This window comes from Rousettus aegyptiacus, unplaced genomic scaffold (genome assembly GCF_014176215.1).
Source record: "Rousettus aegyptiacus isolate mRouAeg1 unplaced genomic scaffold, mRouAeg1.p scaffold_m13_p_3, whole genome shotgun sequence".
NCBI lineage: Eukaryota > Metazoa > Chordata > Mammalia > Chiroptera > Pteropodidae > Rousettus > Rousettus aegyptiacus.
In genome coordinates, this window is record NW_023416306.1 from 143,633,619 (window position 1) to 143,650,575 (window position 16,957).

Consider the following 16,957-nt stretch of genomic DNA (forward strand, 5'->3'; position numbering starts at 1 on the left):
CTTCCAGTTGATTCTCAGTGCAGAGCCCTGAAACATCACCTAGATGTAGCCCTTTTGTCACGGCTCCAGGTGTGAGGTAGAAAAGAGGTGCAGAGCTGGGAGCCAGGCTGGGTGGCCAGCAGCAGGAGTCATCCTCTTGAAGGGAATCAGGAATCAAAACTCATTCTTAAGTCATAGAGCTGGCCCAGGTTGCTTTAGACAGCCTGTCCTGCGAGCTAAGCTCGGCTGTAATGTTCTCCTGGAGGCTCTACAATGTAATTTTCCCTGACTGAGCATTCTGCCCAGTGCATAGTTGGTGGTGGTTGCTGATACAGTCTCTGATGCTTACATAACAATAATATTATTTGTGTTATTTAGATGAAAAACTGTGTCTTAGAATGGCTTATTAACCAGCATACTCACTGGTAGTGAAGCCAGAATTCAAACTATGTTTTTAACCACTGGGCTACACAGTCTCCTCAGGAGAGATGTAGGGTACCACTAAAACATGGGCTTTGTATATTCCTTCTGGTGACAGGGCAACTTCATGAAAATGAGACAGAGTGATGTCTTAGCCCGTTCATAGTGCTATAACAAAGTACCACAGACTGGGTGGCTTATAAACAGTAGAAATTTACTTCTCATGGTTCTAGGGGCTGGAAGCCCAAGATTAACATGTTAGCCTTAATTAGGTATCTGATGACGGCCATCTTTTTTCTGTGTCCTCATATGGCAGAAGGAGCTAGGCATCTTTCTGGAGCATCTTTTATAAGGGCACTCATTCTATTCATGAGGGCTCTACCCTCATGATCTAAGCACCTCTCAAAGGCCACCTCCTAATGCCATCATCTTTGGGGGTTAAATTTCAACATGAATTTTGAGGGGACACAACATTCAGACCACAGTAGTGGGGGGAAAAGCAGGAGAGTCTAAACTTGTTTTCTTGAATCTCAGAGATTTTACTTGAGCACCACGTAACATTGCTATATGGCAGCAAGCTTGCTTTCCTCTGTAGGACACAGCTGCCTCTGAATCTGTGTGTTTCATTTGTCTTGAAATATGGAGGATGGACCTTAACCCAGAGTAGTTTCTGGTACAGCAGCATCCAGTCCACATCTTGATAAGTTTGATTTCAATTCTTGGTATCTGTAGTTCAGTTCTGATAATTTTTTTAAATTTACTCTTAGGCCTGAATCCCATGTGCAAGCTTAACTGCTATGGCTGACCTTGAAGGGAATACATTTAGTTAAGATAGATTCCAATGCTATTTTTAGCCTGTGGATTTATTTCACAGGATAATTTAATTTCATTCAGGGTACTGGCCTAAGAGCAGAGTCTTAAGGATTAGCCTTTGAAAGCCAGGTCCTTGGAATTCACACACAGTAAAGGGCACATTTGGGTCACAGAAGGTGTGAATTTGATCTAAAGAGCACAGTGAGAAACTTGGGAGCATCTGACAGCCTCATTCATTATACATGTCCCAGGATGGCCTTTATCAGAGCTTAAGTGATCTTTCTAGACGTGGTCTCTGACCTATCCAAATAGTGTTATTGTTGTTGTTTGTTTCTTTGGGAGATTTTTAAAAGGAAAGGTGTTTATTTTCCAGCAGATTATAAAGATGGTACCGTCTGCAAGTCATTGTCCAATAGGACTTTAGAAGGTAGTATGTTAGGCTGCCTCTGACATGACTTCTCTATCTGAGCCAGACTGTGCCTTGTGAAAGAAGAGACAGGCCAGTTACATTTCTCTGCTTTTCTGGTTGTATTCTAACCCTGATTCTCAGTGTGTTCATTTGCATTTCATGGAGAAACAGAAGCCCGGTTTCTGGGTGATACAGCAAGAGAAGGGTCTCCCCGTTGCCTTTGGTTGGAAGGTCCAGAGCCTGCCAAGGGCCAGAGACCAGAATAAGAAGGCTGTGAAGTAAGCAGTCAATGAGTCACTTTGCCGAGGGAAAAAAAGACTATTCATTCCTTTGTCCTGGGCTTGTTGGCTGATTGAGAGCCCAGATAGTGCTCATGAATAATTTACATGGACATTGACTTTTTCTAAAGTCAGGCCCTACAGAAAAATTAGGGAAACAAAGGGGCATGCATCCTGTTTTACCTGCCCTCTAGAATGACAGGTGCCATTTCCTATTATGTTTCGTAAGCGGTATTCAAAGGGAATTCTGCCATCTTGTCATTTCAACACCAAACTCCTGAAGCCAGCAAGCACATGTTGGATTTGCCGTTTTTGACAAAACGTGGAATGTATCTAAAATACGTTGAGTGAGGAAGAATTTACAGGCAAACACAGTTTAAATTTTGATTCTTCCTTACCATGTTACACTTGAACGCACAACACATTTCAACATGTAATTTCCAACTCATGAGTCTGACCACTTGGTGCTGTACACAGTTTTTGGCATGCTAGGTTCTTGGACACATGATAATGATATTTAGTCCTAAGTCTCCAAGTGCTTACAGTGGTCATTTTCCGTCCCATTTTCCAGATGTGGAACTGGCCCACAGAGGCTAACTCTCAGTCCTGACATGTTATACTCATATATGAGCACAGTAACTTTTAAAGAAAATCACCTTTGATTTTTCCTCAAATAGAGCGAACAACTCTACCTAATTGTACCATTTTTCTAATTTAGAATTTGGAAAGATTAGCAATCTCCTTCCAAGATAAGATCTATTAAGTTAGCCCCTAAACACAACTGGTAGATCTGCACGAATATACCAATTTCTAACGTCCTCTGACTCTTGTTTCTCAAGGATATCATAAAAGACCATCAGGTGCCTTGCTGACTCCATACCTGTATGATTTGAAGTTAGCTGAGCATAGCTTTGCTCGGAGAGTCCCCAGTGAGGCCGCTGCCTCTTTGAGCATTGCTTACATGTCTAAATTCACAAGTTGTCTGTTTCCAAATCAGTTTGTGTGTTGGGTCAGTGATAAATATCACATGCTTGCATCATTGTTCTCTGATATCTTCCTCTCCCCTTCTTGAAAACTGTGGCGACATCTGTCTGATTCCCATCTCCTGGGACCTTTCTTATCACTATTTTTTATCAGCAGACTTTCAGAGTCCTCGAATGAATTTCATTTGAGCCTGGACTATTACTGTTACTTCACCTATATTGGAATTCAGTTGCATCTATTCTACTCATTCTAGTAGGAAAAGCCATCTTTTTAGATACAGATGAAAGTCAACTTTAGGAGCTCGGTTTTCCCTTTGCCACCTGAGAAAGTCATTCCTCCTCCGAGAAGAGAGCCTCCTCTTACCTGATTGGCTGGCTGCAAAGACAGCTACAGATTGTCATTTGTTATTTTCACATAGTCCTTGTTTCCTCAGGAAATGCTAGCCATGGGGTTCTCAGTATGTTAGTCACTTTCTCATCAGATCTTGACTGTGAGACCTTACCCAAGATTGTTACTGGAACTCGGAACTTTTTAGTTATATTCCCATTTCCCTATTTAGCTTGTCATGCTTGATCTGCCAGATGGTAGCCTCATTCAGTGCCTGTTTTGCCACTGTCACCTTGGCTCCTAAGATCTTTTTTCAAGGGTGTGATGGACATCTCAGGCACTTATTAGAATAGCTCGACATTTCCCTCAAAATGAAATTCATTGGCTTTTTTCTCTTCCCTCACACATGCTGGGTTCTTGGACACATGATAATGATATTTAGGATATGGATACAATAAAGAGCAACAACTCCCTTGTGGGGAGTATGGTCTAGTGAGGGAGAAAGACGTCAAGTCAATAATCATACCAACAGAAAGTTCGAACTGTGACCAGTGCAACAAAGAAGAGGAGTTATTGCAGTGAACGAAAACTTCTAATAGTGATTCAGTTTTATCATGACTCTTAAGCTGAGGTAACCAGTGAAGAGAGAAGGAAAGAGCATTGATGATAAGGAATAGCAAACGCAGGTGCCCAGTGTCAGGAGGAATCATGGCAAGTTCAAGGGCTTTTAAAGAAGGTTGGCATATTTGGAGACTAGGAAGCATATCTTCCCACAATTGGCATTTCATTATCCTAGAGTGTTGACTGTCATCTGTTGGCTTCAAGATTTTATTAGGCACTCCTTGTAAATTATTTAAAAGTTAGGTACAGCTTGTCATGTTGCTAATCTCTGGGGAGCCATTCATTCATAGTGAGTTCCTTGTGTCCAGTTCTATGTATTTATCTTCAACAATGGAATTATAAAATATTAGAGCCAGATGAGACTTCCAAGAGTTAACTAGTGCCAAGTTCTCCTTTACAGATGAGGGAATTCAGGTCAGAAACATTCAAACAGTAAATTGCTTCTCAGAATAGATGCTTTCTTAGGATGGCTCGCTTGCAGTTTGTTTTCCATCTCCTGGGAAAAAAAAATCACCATTAGAAAATTTTTCAGTTTTCCACTTACTGCTGATGTGAAAAGCTAATCAGGATGTCTGGAGGCATTTAATACTGTTCACTCCATTTCAATGAGGAAATGCAATTGAGCTCAGAATGTATCTCCTGAGCTCCCACTTGTCTCAAGAGGTATACAAAATGAGTAGATGTGGTGTCTTCCCTTTAAGGTTCTTTCTGTGGGCAGGAGAGATGGCCCATAGATAAGTAATGGCAGATGGGTTCTAAAATTGGAGTATGCCCAGGATATTATAGGAGCACAGAGGATGGCCACTTAGCCTAAGATGGATACTAGCAAGTAGAACAGACACTAAGTAGAATAATACTTAGTGACTGGATGGATCAAGTGGGTGAAGAAGAAACCTGGGATCATTCCCAGGTGTTTAGAAGATTTAGTGAATGATGGTACCATTAGCTAAGAGAGATTATAAGCCCAGGAAGAGATCTAGGCAGAAAGGGAAAATGATGAGTTTTAGAGAAATAATATGTCAGGTACCTGAGACACATTCCAGTGGAGATGCTCAATGGGCAGGCAGATATGAGTTCAAAGCCCAGTGAAAAGGATGGGCTGGGACTAAAAATTTGGAAGCCATCAGAACATAGCTGTTTCTTCAGATCATGGGACTGGGTGAGATTACTCAGCAAGCATGTATTAAATGGAGCAGTGAGCCCCGTTAGAAATCTGCTTAAATTGGGTTCCAGGGTTTAAGAAAAGAACTTGATATACTGCATCATTTAGAATTAAGTGTCTCCAAAGTGCAATTCTGTTTAAAATATAATGCTGTAAAAGAATAGAAAAAGATCTTTCATTTTAAAGAAAATTTGAGAGGCAGCATATATTCTTTCAAGAAGAAAGAATGCTAGGCATGGTTTTCAGAAGACCTGGGTGCTAGACACAGCTCTGCTTCATGCTGGTCCAGGTTGCTGAATATTTTGAGCCCATTTGCCCATCTGTACAATAGGGGCATCATTGACCGCTCCCCTATAGGGTGTTGGTGAAACTCAAATCAAATGGAAGTGAAAAATGCAAAAGCCCTTTGAAACATGCCATGTCAATATAAGAGATTATTCTTTGCGTACATGCTATAAGCTGATTTGTGTTTTCTTTATATGCATTGGTTTGAGCTGAAATTATCCTTAAGACTCTTCCTTGGGAATAGGGAATTTTCACAGAAATTGGAGTTCTACCATATAAAACCAACCCTCTGAAGACCAATCTGTTAATAGTAAATTAAATATGATTGTGGTTTTCTTTCAAATCAAATCATTTTCTTGGAATTTTAGCAATATCTTAAAATTGTGTGTAATTAATATACTTACTATGTACTTATCATAAATTCTTAAGGTAGTTTTCTAAGGAAGCCTTGGAGCATATGAGACAGATTACAAGACTTGAAGACAATACTCTTGCATTTTGTTTAAATTTCAACTATGTCTTAATGTTTGGGGGAAGCAGTTGAACTCATTTTGAGTTCACCTTTTCCAGTATTAAAGCAAATTTTTGGTTTCTCATTTAAAGGGAAATTTCAGAACCTTTTCAGACTTTTAGAGGAGTGAATATCCTGATGGTTTAGCCCCAGTAATGAGGTTTCTCAAAGGACTCAGATTAATGACAAGAAATTTCAGCCCTGGAACACTTTGATTGTTTTTCTGTACTTCATTTGTTAAATCAGAATACTGATCCTGGCATACCTCATCAGTGTTTGACCTTTTACATCAACAAAGGCTGTGGATATTTGGAACTAATTGATAAATGTGGTAATAGATTTCACTGGCTAATGAAATTAAACCACCAGTTTTGCTCTTCTGCCCATCAAGTTGACCAAGCAATGTATTACTTTGTTATAATTAAACACAATATTGGATTTATTTGCTAAGCAATAAAAAGTCAGTTCTTTAGGTACCAGATGATCACTGCTACTTCTAAAAATGATTCAACTGTACAGTTGAACAAATGCTTGTGAAATGTGACCCAAGGCAAAACAAAGTTTTACATCAAGCTGTCAGAGAGTAAAAGAATAAAGAAAGGCCTTGTCCTCAAACTTGGGGTATTCATTCTTTTAACAGATATGTGTTGATTACCTACTGTGTGCCAGGCACTGTTCAAAGCTCTGGGAGTACACAGGAAATAAAGCAGAAAAAACCTCCACCCTCAGGGAGCTTAAATTCTAGTGCAGGTACTTAGATAAACAAAGTAAATATAGGGAATGTTGAGGTGATAAATTCTATGGAGAAAACTCTGTAAGTGGAATGTAAAGTTCAGGGAGAATGGTTTTAATATTTTACACAGAGGATTAAGAAAGGCTTCTCTGGTAAGTCTTATGAGGAACAGGCCCTATATTGACTATCTAGGGGAAGAGAATTCTGGGCAAGAAACAGTGCCAAGGGAGGGGAGTGTGCTGTGCAAGGTCAGGGAATGGCTAAGAGAACAGTGGGCTGGAGCAGGGTGCACTGGGGCAGAGGAGAGGGAGATGATGCCTTGATTCTGCGATATGGAATAATAGCCACATGTGTGGAGCATGAGGATGATCACCTCTGTAAGGAGTTCTTAATCTATTTTAACTTCCTGTGACATCTCTCCAAAGTTAGTGGTGTTACCCATATTTTACAAACAAGAAAGCCCGAGGCTCTCAGAAGTAAAACGACATGTTCCGGGTCACACAGTATGTGGTAGAATTCTGCAATCCCACCTCAAGTTTTGAACCCATGAAGGTTGCCAAGTTCCCTCAATCTATGTGGCTTTGCGTGTGCATTTTCCTTTGCCTGGAACCTTTTCTTCCTCTTCACCGAGCTAACTCTTGTTAATTGGTACTGTCAGCTTAGTTGTCAACTCCCCTGGGAAACTTTTCTTAGATTACCCTGCACCCTCCCACCTCGATCTAGGTTAGGTGCCCATCCTCTCTGCTGCCATGGTATCCTGTCATAGCCTTCCCTTAGCACTTTCTGCATCTGGGCTGTCTCATGAGGGCAGGGACCATGCCTAACCCACTGTCTATCCCCAGCATTCTATTGATCCAAACCCATAATTTGCTCAGAATTCAAAGTAGTGTTTTTTATAAGTGAAAGTCTTTTGAGAATTTTCTCTGATCTACTGAAAAAAGTGTTCGAATGTTCGTAATAGTATTTTTCAAATGATAGTTCTAATTCTTCAGGAATTTTTAAATTTTGGATTTTTATTTTGATGATATTAATCATTCTCTTATCAACTATATAAAGACACAATTTCTTGAGGCTGTAATTCTCAAATGAGAAGTACGTCATAGGAAATGACTCACTGTGAATGTTTCTTCAAATGTTCTTTTTAAAAGGAGCCATACAGTTCTTAGGTTTGAGAAACAGTGGTGGTCCCTGCCATGATTCTTCTGCCACGTTGCTACACTTGATGACTTAGGTCCATAACATTTGTGGCAAATTTGTGTACTTTTTTTGCTTAAGGCAATACCGATTCCTCTCAGAGTTACATTAGAACTGTCTGCTACATTCACAGGACTTCAACAGTCATCTATTCCAGTTTTTATACTTTTCTGCTAAAAGCAAAGGCAATAATTTCTTCAAGATGGTTTTATAAATTGGATATTGATTTGTAAGTTCTTTAAACCTACCATACTTGCTTTGCACATTTGACTATGGTAGAAAGCCTGGTGATTTCACTTCTACAGTTATGTGTAGGTTGTCGAATAATATTAACACACTAAATTATTAAGAGACTATCTTCAAGCTAGGCTGCACAAAAATATTCTTCGCTTAAAAATATGTATATATAGTCTTCATTTGGTATGTGTTCATTAGTGAGAGCAATGGTTCTCCCTATTTATTTTTAGGATTAAATAGTCTTCTCTAATTATAAAAGTAACACTGCAGTAACTGTTGTAATTTAAAATATAAAAAGCAAAAAGAAATAACCTATAATCCTGCCACTGAAAGATAATGTTTCTTCAGATATATTTCCTTAAAGTTTTTAATGTATTTTTTTAAAGAAGCAACTTGGGGCTATACTATATATATATTTTTTAACTTGATTTTCTTTTTACTTCATATGCCATGACTGTTTTCTCATACTATGAAAGTCATTTATATTCTCTTTTCACCTTAATACTAATTGATACAGAATGGTCTATAATGTAGACCTACTTAATTTATAGTACATTTAAGTTAATTTACTATTAATAATGATGTGCTTATATCCTTGTACATAGCTATTTGGATCAGTTTCTGATTCTTTTCCTGGAACAGATTGCTAGGGGTAATGCAGCTGAGTCAAAAGGCATGCATGTGTTACAACTTTTTTTTCCCCAGGGCCGTAGGGACTTGGATTTCAGTCTTGGATATTTCTCAGCTGTGGAATTTTGAGCCAGTTACTTAATCTCTCTAAGCCTCAGTTTCTTCACTGATAAAATGGAGGTCCTAGAAATGCATACCTGAGGGTAGTTATTAGAATTAAATAGAGGTGCACGTGAAGCCATTCATCCAAGGCCTGCTGTGTAGTACATACTCAGTTTGTTCACTTTTCGAACGTTCTTTGGGAAAATGCATCAGAGCACATGTTCTAATGATGAGTATTGGTTCTATCTTTCTAGATCACTTTCTTCCATAGATCTTATGTGTACAATATGATGCATTTTAACAAGTATAGACAACTATGTAGTCAACACTTCAAATGATATATGGAACATTTCCATCACCGCACAGTTTCCTAGTGCTCCTTAATCACCCCTCCCCTATAGGCAACCAGTGCTGATTCTGTGTGGATATTATAGGATGTGAATATCCACATTAGGATCCTGAAAATAAAATTACTTCTCAGTAACATCCTGTTGAAGAGTGATATGTATGCTCTTTCTCTCTCTCTCTCTCTCTCTCTCTCTCTTTTTTTTTTTTTGTAAAAACAAAAAAAAATAGCAAAAGCCATCTGTATATAGATATGTGAAAGGAGAAAGTTGTGGAAGAGCAGAAACAAAATAGTTTAGGATGGGGTGAAGTTAATAATTTTTCATTATGTGTCTTTATCATAACACTGATTATGGTAAGAATGTGTTACTTTTATCATTTTTGAGAATAAATTTAAAAAAGAAATAAGGAAAAGGAGTGGGGTTTGGACAGAGGAAGAGGAGAAATCAGTGAGATGTGAGAGGGAATTCTGAGACAGGGAAGAGATGTTATACAGAGGGGTGTAAAATGACAAGCCAGAGAACTCACCCTTTCTAATTTGTCATGATGATATTAGGGCATGGCATCCTGAGCTCTGCTTTGCTTACTCTTTTCATTTGATATCCTTCCATTTCTGGTACAAAGCATAGCAATATTTCTTATTTCTTCACTTCTGTTTTATTTCTAGTAACTGAGCCAATGTTTACCTTGGGGAATGCATTGGGAGAGAGAATAGTTACAAAGATGGGTATAAACACAGTATTGTTTGTTGACTAAAGAGCAATGTCAATATAATTTAGTGAATTAACCCATACATATGATAAATAGCAAAATGTTTAGCTATTCTAAGATTACAGTGAAAACTAAATCTAACCTCTCAGATCCCGTTTCTCAAGGCAACCAGTTACTCATTTCTTATATGTCCTTGCAGAAATGGTTTATGCACGCACAAGCCCTGTGTCTGAATGTGTTTCCTACTGAAAAACAAATGATGCTATTGGATACTCTTGAAGAACAGAGATATTTCCTAAGCCTTTAGAAAGATCAGTTCTAAACTCCTATAAAAAGGTAGCAGTTGGCCATCTTTTCTGAGAAGTATCTGTGGATGAGGATTCAAACCTGCAAAGAATTTGGCCCTTGTTGGAGAAACTGCAGGTTTGTTCAGATCATGAAATAGCCTTATAAAAGTTTGTTGCAGTTGCATAGCTACAAAGAGAAATTTATTTCCAACCTTATGCATAGAGCAGTTGCATCAGCCTTATTTATAACTGGTTTAGGGAGCAGCAGCACATACGTCCACCCTGGTCGCATGGGGCCTCCTTTGGTACAGAAGTGTCTTGCTCATTCCCAGAAGCATCTCAAACTCCTTTCTCTCTGCAAGACCCTGGAGCAAACCCTGTCAAGGGGGCAGATCAGAGGTGAGCTCCTGTCCTATGAGAACACGAGGAATGTGTACAAGCATCAAAATCTTGCAAAGTATGCAAGAAGGAGTGTTAAAGCTTAGTTTAATCCAAGTAATGAGACGCCCGCCCCTCCCAAGTTTGTCTAGTGAGGATTTTTAACACTCCTTTGACAAAGAAATGGAATTATGAGCAATAGGGAAGGCAGGTGACAGTGAGTCACAAAATTTACCCTTTAGAAGAATAGATCTTGTCATCATGAGCCCTTCCTGAGGTACTTGTGGCTCTAGCATTAATTCTCGAAGGAAGGGAGGAAGGAAGACCAGCTTTTTGTTTTTGTTTGTTTGTTTTAACACCTACACTAAAGGACGGAATTGAGAAAAATATACTGTAGCAGTGAACTTCATTTACAATTTAATTTAGAGCTAAAGAGGAAATTTTTAACAAAGCAAACCTATAATACGAATGCTGTCTGGCTGGACACTTTCCTGGCAGACTAAGGATGGGGGCACAGTTTTGGCCTAAAGAAAACTGAAGTTTTGTTTTCTTGTCTGAGAACAGACAGGTTCAAACCTGTCACAGGCGGTAACTGAGTTTCCTTATGACTGACTTACATGTGCGGTGGTGATTTTTTTTTTTTTTCCCGTAAGAATCCGGTTGAGTAACTCAGAAAGTTAAAAAATAAAAAAGAAATGAATGAGTAAAGTTAACCAAGGTCTGCCGTGGATGCCAGGAAGGTACACATACAGACTGGAAGACTCTGTGAGGCCTTTGTTTATTTCTCACCATGCAAATACTCAGCCATGCTCAGCAGAGCTTGAGTGCGGTATCTGTTCAGCTGCCGTTTGAGAAATAGGGCTCTGTTCTCTGGAGCTTATTCCTTGGGGTTTCAGAATGTAAAATATGAAGTGTGTGTAATCACAGTTCCCAGCATTTCTTGGCATTTCAGCTTTGGCAGCAAGAAGAGGAAAAACTGAAGCTTTTATGGCCAGGCAGACTGAGTTTAATCTTTGTGCTGTGGTACCACCAAAGGAAGCTAGTGCGTTAAAAAACACTTTCCCTCCGAGTCCGTCTGAGGGGGCTGCAGTGCTTTATTCAACTTGCCGCGTCTACTGTATGTTCTCGTATTCTGTTTTCATCAAAAGAAAGGGAGTCGAGGGCTTACCCTGCAGAACATGTTCACAATATCACCCTTGATGTGTCATCCCCGAAGTGTGGCCTGCGTCATGCTTTGTGTTTAAAGAGTTAACTCTAGAACTTGACAGCTTACCAGGGAAGCTCAAGGTACTGTACTTTCGAAGAATCCATTCTCAAGATGAAACTATCAAAGAGTTCAAGAGGAGAAAGATTCAATAAAGAACAGGCACTTTCAGCAAAAGAAGAATTTCAAGAAATTGCTTTAATTTTGAGTAGGCTTAGATTAACTTCTGCAGTGCAAGATAGGTCAGCCCTCGAGTCTTCATGCTCTCAGTGAAGTCCCAGTTTGCTCCTGTGATTCCACTTATTAGCATCCCCTCTTGCTCACAGAGTCCCATTAGGGTCAGTACATTGCACGGTCACCCTACAAAAAGGTATCTGCATTCTACAACCTTTTTTCTGCAAGATGGCAGAACCAAAGGAGAAAGAGTATATTTACAAATTGAGAGGGGTCCCTTCCTGTAGAAGGGGAATTCTCCCAGCATTGTCCTTTTATGGACTGTTCTCCCCTAGTCCATGAATTTGAAATTTAGTTACTGGCTATTTTTAAAACATTTTTCTTCAGCATTAGTCACTATCTTAGTTTCAAAGACACATTAGGGAAAATTTCCCATGAGTCCCGTGTTTTATTTTCTCTCCGTGATACTTTAATAGATTTCTATGAAATATAAATTTGTATTCATAACTTTATAGGTCCACATTCATCTTGTTTAGTCATTCATTTATTCATGCAATAAATATTCGCTGAGACCTACTTCGTGACTTAGGATATCATAGTGACCAAAATATGCCAGAACTCTGCCTGTAGGAAGCATGTATTCTAGTATAAACATATAAAAAAAAGTAAAAATGAGTAAAAGTTATGAAAATTACGTGGGAGGAAATAAGTGAGGTTTTTAGTTTTCCTTTATAAAGTTAAAGAGGAGATAAGAGAGAGTCAGAGACAGAGACAGACAGACAGACTCTTTCTCCTTTCATTGTTGAATGTCTAAAGTATTTTACCTGGGATCTCAAACTTAAATACCTTCAGAATGGGGACCAGTGGGGACACTCCAATTACACAGCTCTAATCAAATAGGACTCATATGTCTCTACACCTGATGTTCAATTTAAAAACAAAAGACAGGCGCTGAAAGCCAGACCAGCAGGAAGTGTCCTCGCTCCATTTGTCCCTGGTCAGTAATTCTCATTCTCCAAGGCCTCCAGGTGTCCTTTAGCTCCAAATTAATGCCCAGCAGGTCTGGTTGAGTCTTCCATTTCAGTAGGTCCTCTGGTAGGTCTCAGAGAAAGTGAGGATGATGTTAGAATTTTATAACCACAATGAGCCTTTCCACCTCACTATGGAAATATTGAGCAATCCCTCTGCAGTTGGGATGACAGGAAGACTGCTCAAGGAAATTCTCTGGAAAATCTGACGGCTAGGAGAAATGTCAGGAATATCATCCTTCATCATGGAATTTCTGCACACTGCTGTGGCACTCCTGTGAGTCGGCAGGAGGAATCTCGCCACATTGTGGCCTCGGGCCTCAAATTAGCAGGCCGGTGGCAGTGTCCCAGCCCCAGCTGGAGGGGTGGGGTAAGTGGTGTCACCATCCATGCCAGCCCAAAGGTGCAGGCTCCTTTGAGCACGCAATGCCGATCCTCTCCAGGCAAGTTCAAACTCCTGGGCTTTCGGGTGGCTCTCTCTGTAAAGCTCACCTTCCTTTGTTCTATGTCCAAGTCCTGTCCACTGCCACTCTCTCTGAAAGTTTTTCTTCAGTGCTTAGAGTTAGTCTCCTAGAAAATAAGACATTATCCTTACTTGAGACTTCCACGAAGGATGGGAAAGGTTATCAGTCACCTGTCCTGTAGCTCCTTGGCCTCAGACTGAGAAAGAAAGGGGGGGGGGGTGCCTAAAAAAGTGAACCTGACTGCCTCTCCTATCCTTTAGCTACAGTGACTTTTCCTGAATAGACATTTAATAAAATAGTTTGGTCCTAGTAGAACAGAGTTCCTGCAGGCAATGGCCTTCCACGAAACAGCACCTAAGGTATCAGTGTCTTCAGATGGAAATACCTAGACTCTGTTTTCTTTGAAGGTAAATCCATATGCATAAACTCTAAATTTTCCTGTTCCCTTTAGTCCCCAGCCTATAACACAGCAATTGACAAAGAGGATGAGTACTGATGACATATTTCTTTGAACCCAAGACACCCCATATCTTAAAATGTTAATGGGATCTGATTTTATATAAATGAGAGTACTGGCAACTGACAAGTGTTTTTTGGTCATTAGTTTTAAGGAACTTGCCTGTTTTCGGAAGCATTCGAAGGAGGGAGCAGGCATAGATCTGAGGATGAAGACAGTACAGCTATAAGTAGCAATACTGAAGGCACAGTGACAAAGAGTCGCTGGGTTAATGATATTGTTAAGGCCGTCCATCAACAATGAAAGGGAAACGGAAGGCTGGCTGGTAGGGAAAATGTAGAATCCATCGGATTTGAGAGCTCTTCCCCTTTTCATGTGCCACTCCGGCGTCTACAAGGGGAGGATGTATGAAAAGCAGCAGTATTTGCAGACATCACATTTTTCAGAAACATGTGTGTCAGAAAAACAAAGTCGGTCTAACCCTCCCTGTTTCCGTCTTCGTAGCTTTGTGCTTCTGTCACTTCTTTCCTAGAAACTGAGAAATCCGGTCTCAGAGAAGTGTGGGTTTGGATCTCCCAGTATTATATAGGGGTAAAAATGAAAAATGCAGGTCAGGTGGTTGAGCTTATCTTGCAAATGAGGCCCTGCATTGTAAATGGTCTTTCTTTGCTGGATTTCTCATCTCTGTAAATGTATCTTGAAGAGGGGAGCTGAGGACACTGTCCCAGTTAATCAGAACGTACAGTCAAGTTCTTTGTTATTTTCTCAAGACAGTGCTACTAACTAGATTCGTAAGCATCTCATTTGTCATCACTTCATTCCCACCTAGGTCCTCGCCTTCCCAAGGTGAGTGTTATTCTGAGTAATGTTCAGATTCCTGAAATGCGTTATCAGCATGGATGGTGGGGGGCCGTGCTAGTGTAGGGTCTGGAGTGCTTGGCAGAGGCAGAAGGGGATTCCAGAAAGAGGCCTCACATGCTGCCAACCCTCCTTCAAGAGGCAGAGCCTCAGCCACCCTGCCAGAGCTTGTGGTTTCTAGGAATTGCATTTGATGCGGTTGTGAGTTATGGCATCAATGTGTGTTTGTTTTAAATGGACTTTTTGGTTTGGAAAGTGCCCTCACCCCAGCCCCCCCTGCCTCCCATACTGCAGTGCACTCATTTGCCCTTGTGTGTCTGGTGCTTTGGAACATGCAGGCTCAGAGCAGACCGTTGTTAAGTCACCCATGGCCTTTCTCCGACTGTGAAGGGGACTTCTCTGCCATACAGTATTCATTCAACATGTCCCCAGTACCTGCTTTGTCCTGGGTTTGGCTCTGAAGACCAAACGATAAAACAGGATCCTTGCTCTCAAGGATTTAGTCTTTTGGGGGCTCCAATCATGTAAAGAAATTGACAGTTTAAGACGCGGCACCATAAATGGTCAAAGTAAAACAGGAAAGGAAGCTCTTCCGATGGACAGGATCAGAGGAGGCTTTAGAGGACAGATGACATTTGAGCCGAGGGTTTTCCGTTAACAACGAGATAGGGAAATAGGTGCCAAGTAGATGCAACAATAGGGACAGAAGCTCGGAGGGAGGAAAATGTTCCGTGCTGAGGAATCGTGAGGACGCTGCGACTGGAGGACCAAAGCAGGAGTAGGTGGCAGTTAAGGTAGGGAGAAGGTGGCAACATGGAAGGTTTCGAATGCCTGCCTGGCGAGTTCGGTTTTATTTGCCTGTCAACAGAAGCCGTTAGAGGATTTTGAGAAAGAGACTAACAAGAAGTAAAGGTAGAATGTTAAATGGAGTGCAGAGCAGCAAGCCAGGACGTCTAGAGGTCAGGTAGGAGGCCGTGGAATAGATCAGGCAAGAAAGTCTTGGCTCGGAGCGAGCCAGAGACAGTGGGAAGAGAAAGGAGAAGAGGCATGGGAGGGATGCAGTGGAGAGGACTCTGATGAATTGGTTATGGGCACCAAGAAGTAGGCATCAGAGACAATTCCAAAATTTCCAGTAGAGAATGCTGAAGCTTTTAACTGAGGGAAGGCAGCAGTTGAGTAAAGTTGTTTTCATCCTTTTGTGTTTAAAGGGTTAAAACGCCCCTCGTGGCTATGCCCCAAAAGCAATTAATTTCTAAGTTCTCATGCAGGTCTAGATCTCTGGAGAGGGATGTCAGAGTAGAGATTGAGATTTGGGAGCCATCTGACTAGGGTAATATTTGAATCCATAGGATTTAACTGCACAGGTAGAAAACCAAGCAGAGCAACCGCAAACTGGGCAGGCAGTACACGGAACAGCTCTCGAGAGTTTCACTCCACCGTAGTCGCTGCAGGTTTGTGTAATAACTAGGAATTTTCTAGGAGTCGGTGGTAGCATGTCTTGAGAAAGGGGCGCCTTTTTCTAATTTGCACAAAGGCGCCATATAGTCTGGCAGTAGTGCTGGAAGTAAACCTGGGCAAGAGCCGAGAACAGAAGCTTAGGGAGCCGCCTACCCTTTGAGGGAGGGTGGAGGAGGAGGAGCCCACAAAGGAGACACGTAGCAGTGGTTAGAGACTTAAGCTTAGTTGTCTTGGAATTTACCTGAAAACATAGTCACCGCTTACGGAACTCTCATCTTAACGTTGAAATGTTTAATTACTCAAAGCCACTGCTTCATCATCAGTTCTCTGTTTTCACATATCCAGTGGGTTTTTCTTGATCTCAGCAGATGGGATAGTTAACTGTCTTCATTTGGTCAGGACGTGGTCCCTTCCTGAGAGCTAGCGCCTGGCAGGTGAGCATCGACCAGGGCGGAGAGCTGCCTCCTCCAGAATGGCCACTCCAGCACCTGCTGTAGGCTCCTAGGAGGGCAGATCATGTTTGCTGTCCTTAGGAAACTGCACTCCCTCGGGCCACTTACCCCTGTCACATTTGGCTCTGGCCAGGAGTCAGGAGTTGCTGGGGCAACTCCCAACCCAGAACAGGCAGAACCTCTTGGACTGGCCCGAGTCGTGGCCTCTGAGCACCTGGCAGGGGAGAGGAAGCTTCTTGCCTCCTGAGCTGCACGAGAAAGAAAAGGCATCCCCAAAGCAATGGCTTGGAGGCTGTCTCAGCTCCTTTGTGGCACAAACTACAAAGCTCACAGTCTCTCCCACGTGTGCCAACAGAATGGTATAAATGTTTCTTGATGAAGAGAAAGCATGTGCCCTGCCTTGGTTCATGATTCTCTGCCCACACAGACCTGTCATTGCTGCCTCCTGGCACTTGT

At 41.2% G+C, this 16,957-nt stretch overlaps 1 protein-coding gene and 1 long non-coding RNA gene across 2 annotated transcripts in view; one reads left to right on the top strand and one right to left on the bottom strand.

Moving 5' to 3' along the window:
* Nucleotides 1-16,957, top strand: part of PRKCH (protein kinase C eta) — a 196,036-nt gene that overhangs the window by 140,473 nt on the left and 38,606 nt on the right. The gene's annotated exons all lie outside the window — the stretch shown is intronic.
* Nucleotides 9,229-12,968, bottom strand: LOC107505299. Its single transcript, XR_001595673.2, has 2 exons — nucleotides 10,241-12,968; nucleotides 9,229-9,716 (listed from the first exon to the last, which is right to left on the bottom strand). It is a non-coding gene; the product is annotated as an uncharacterized LOC107505299 (long non-coding RNA).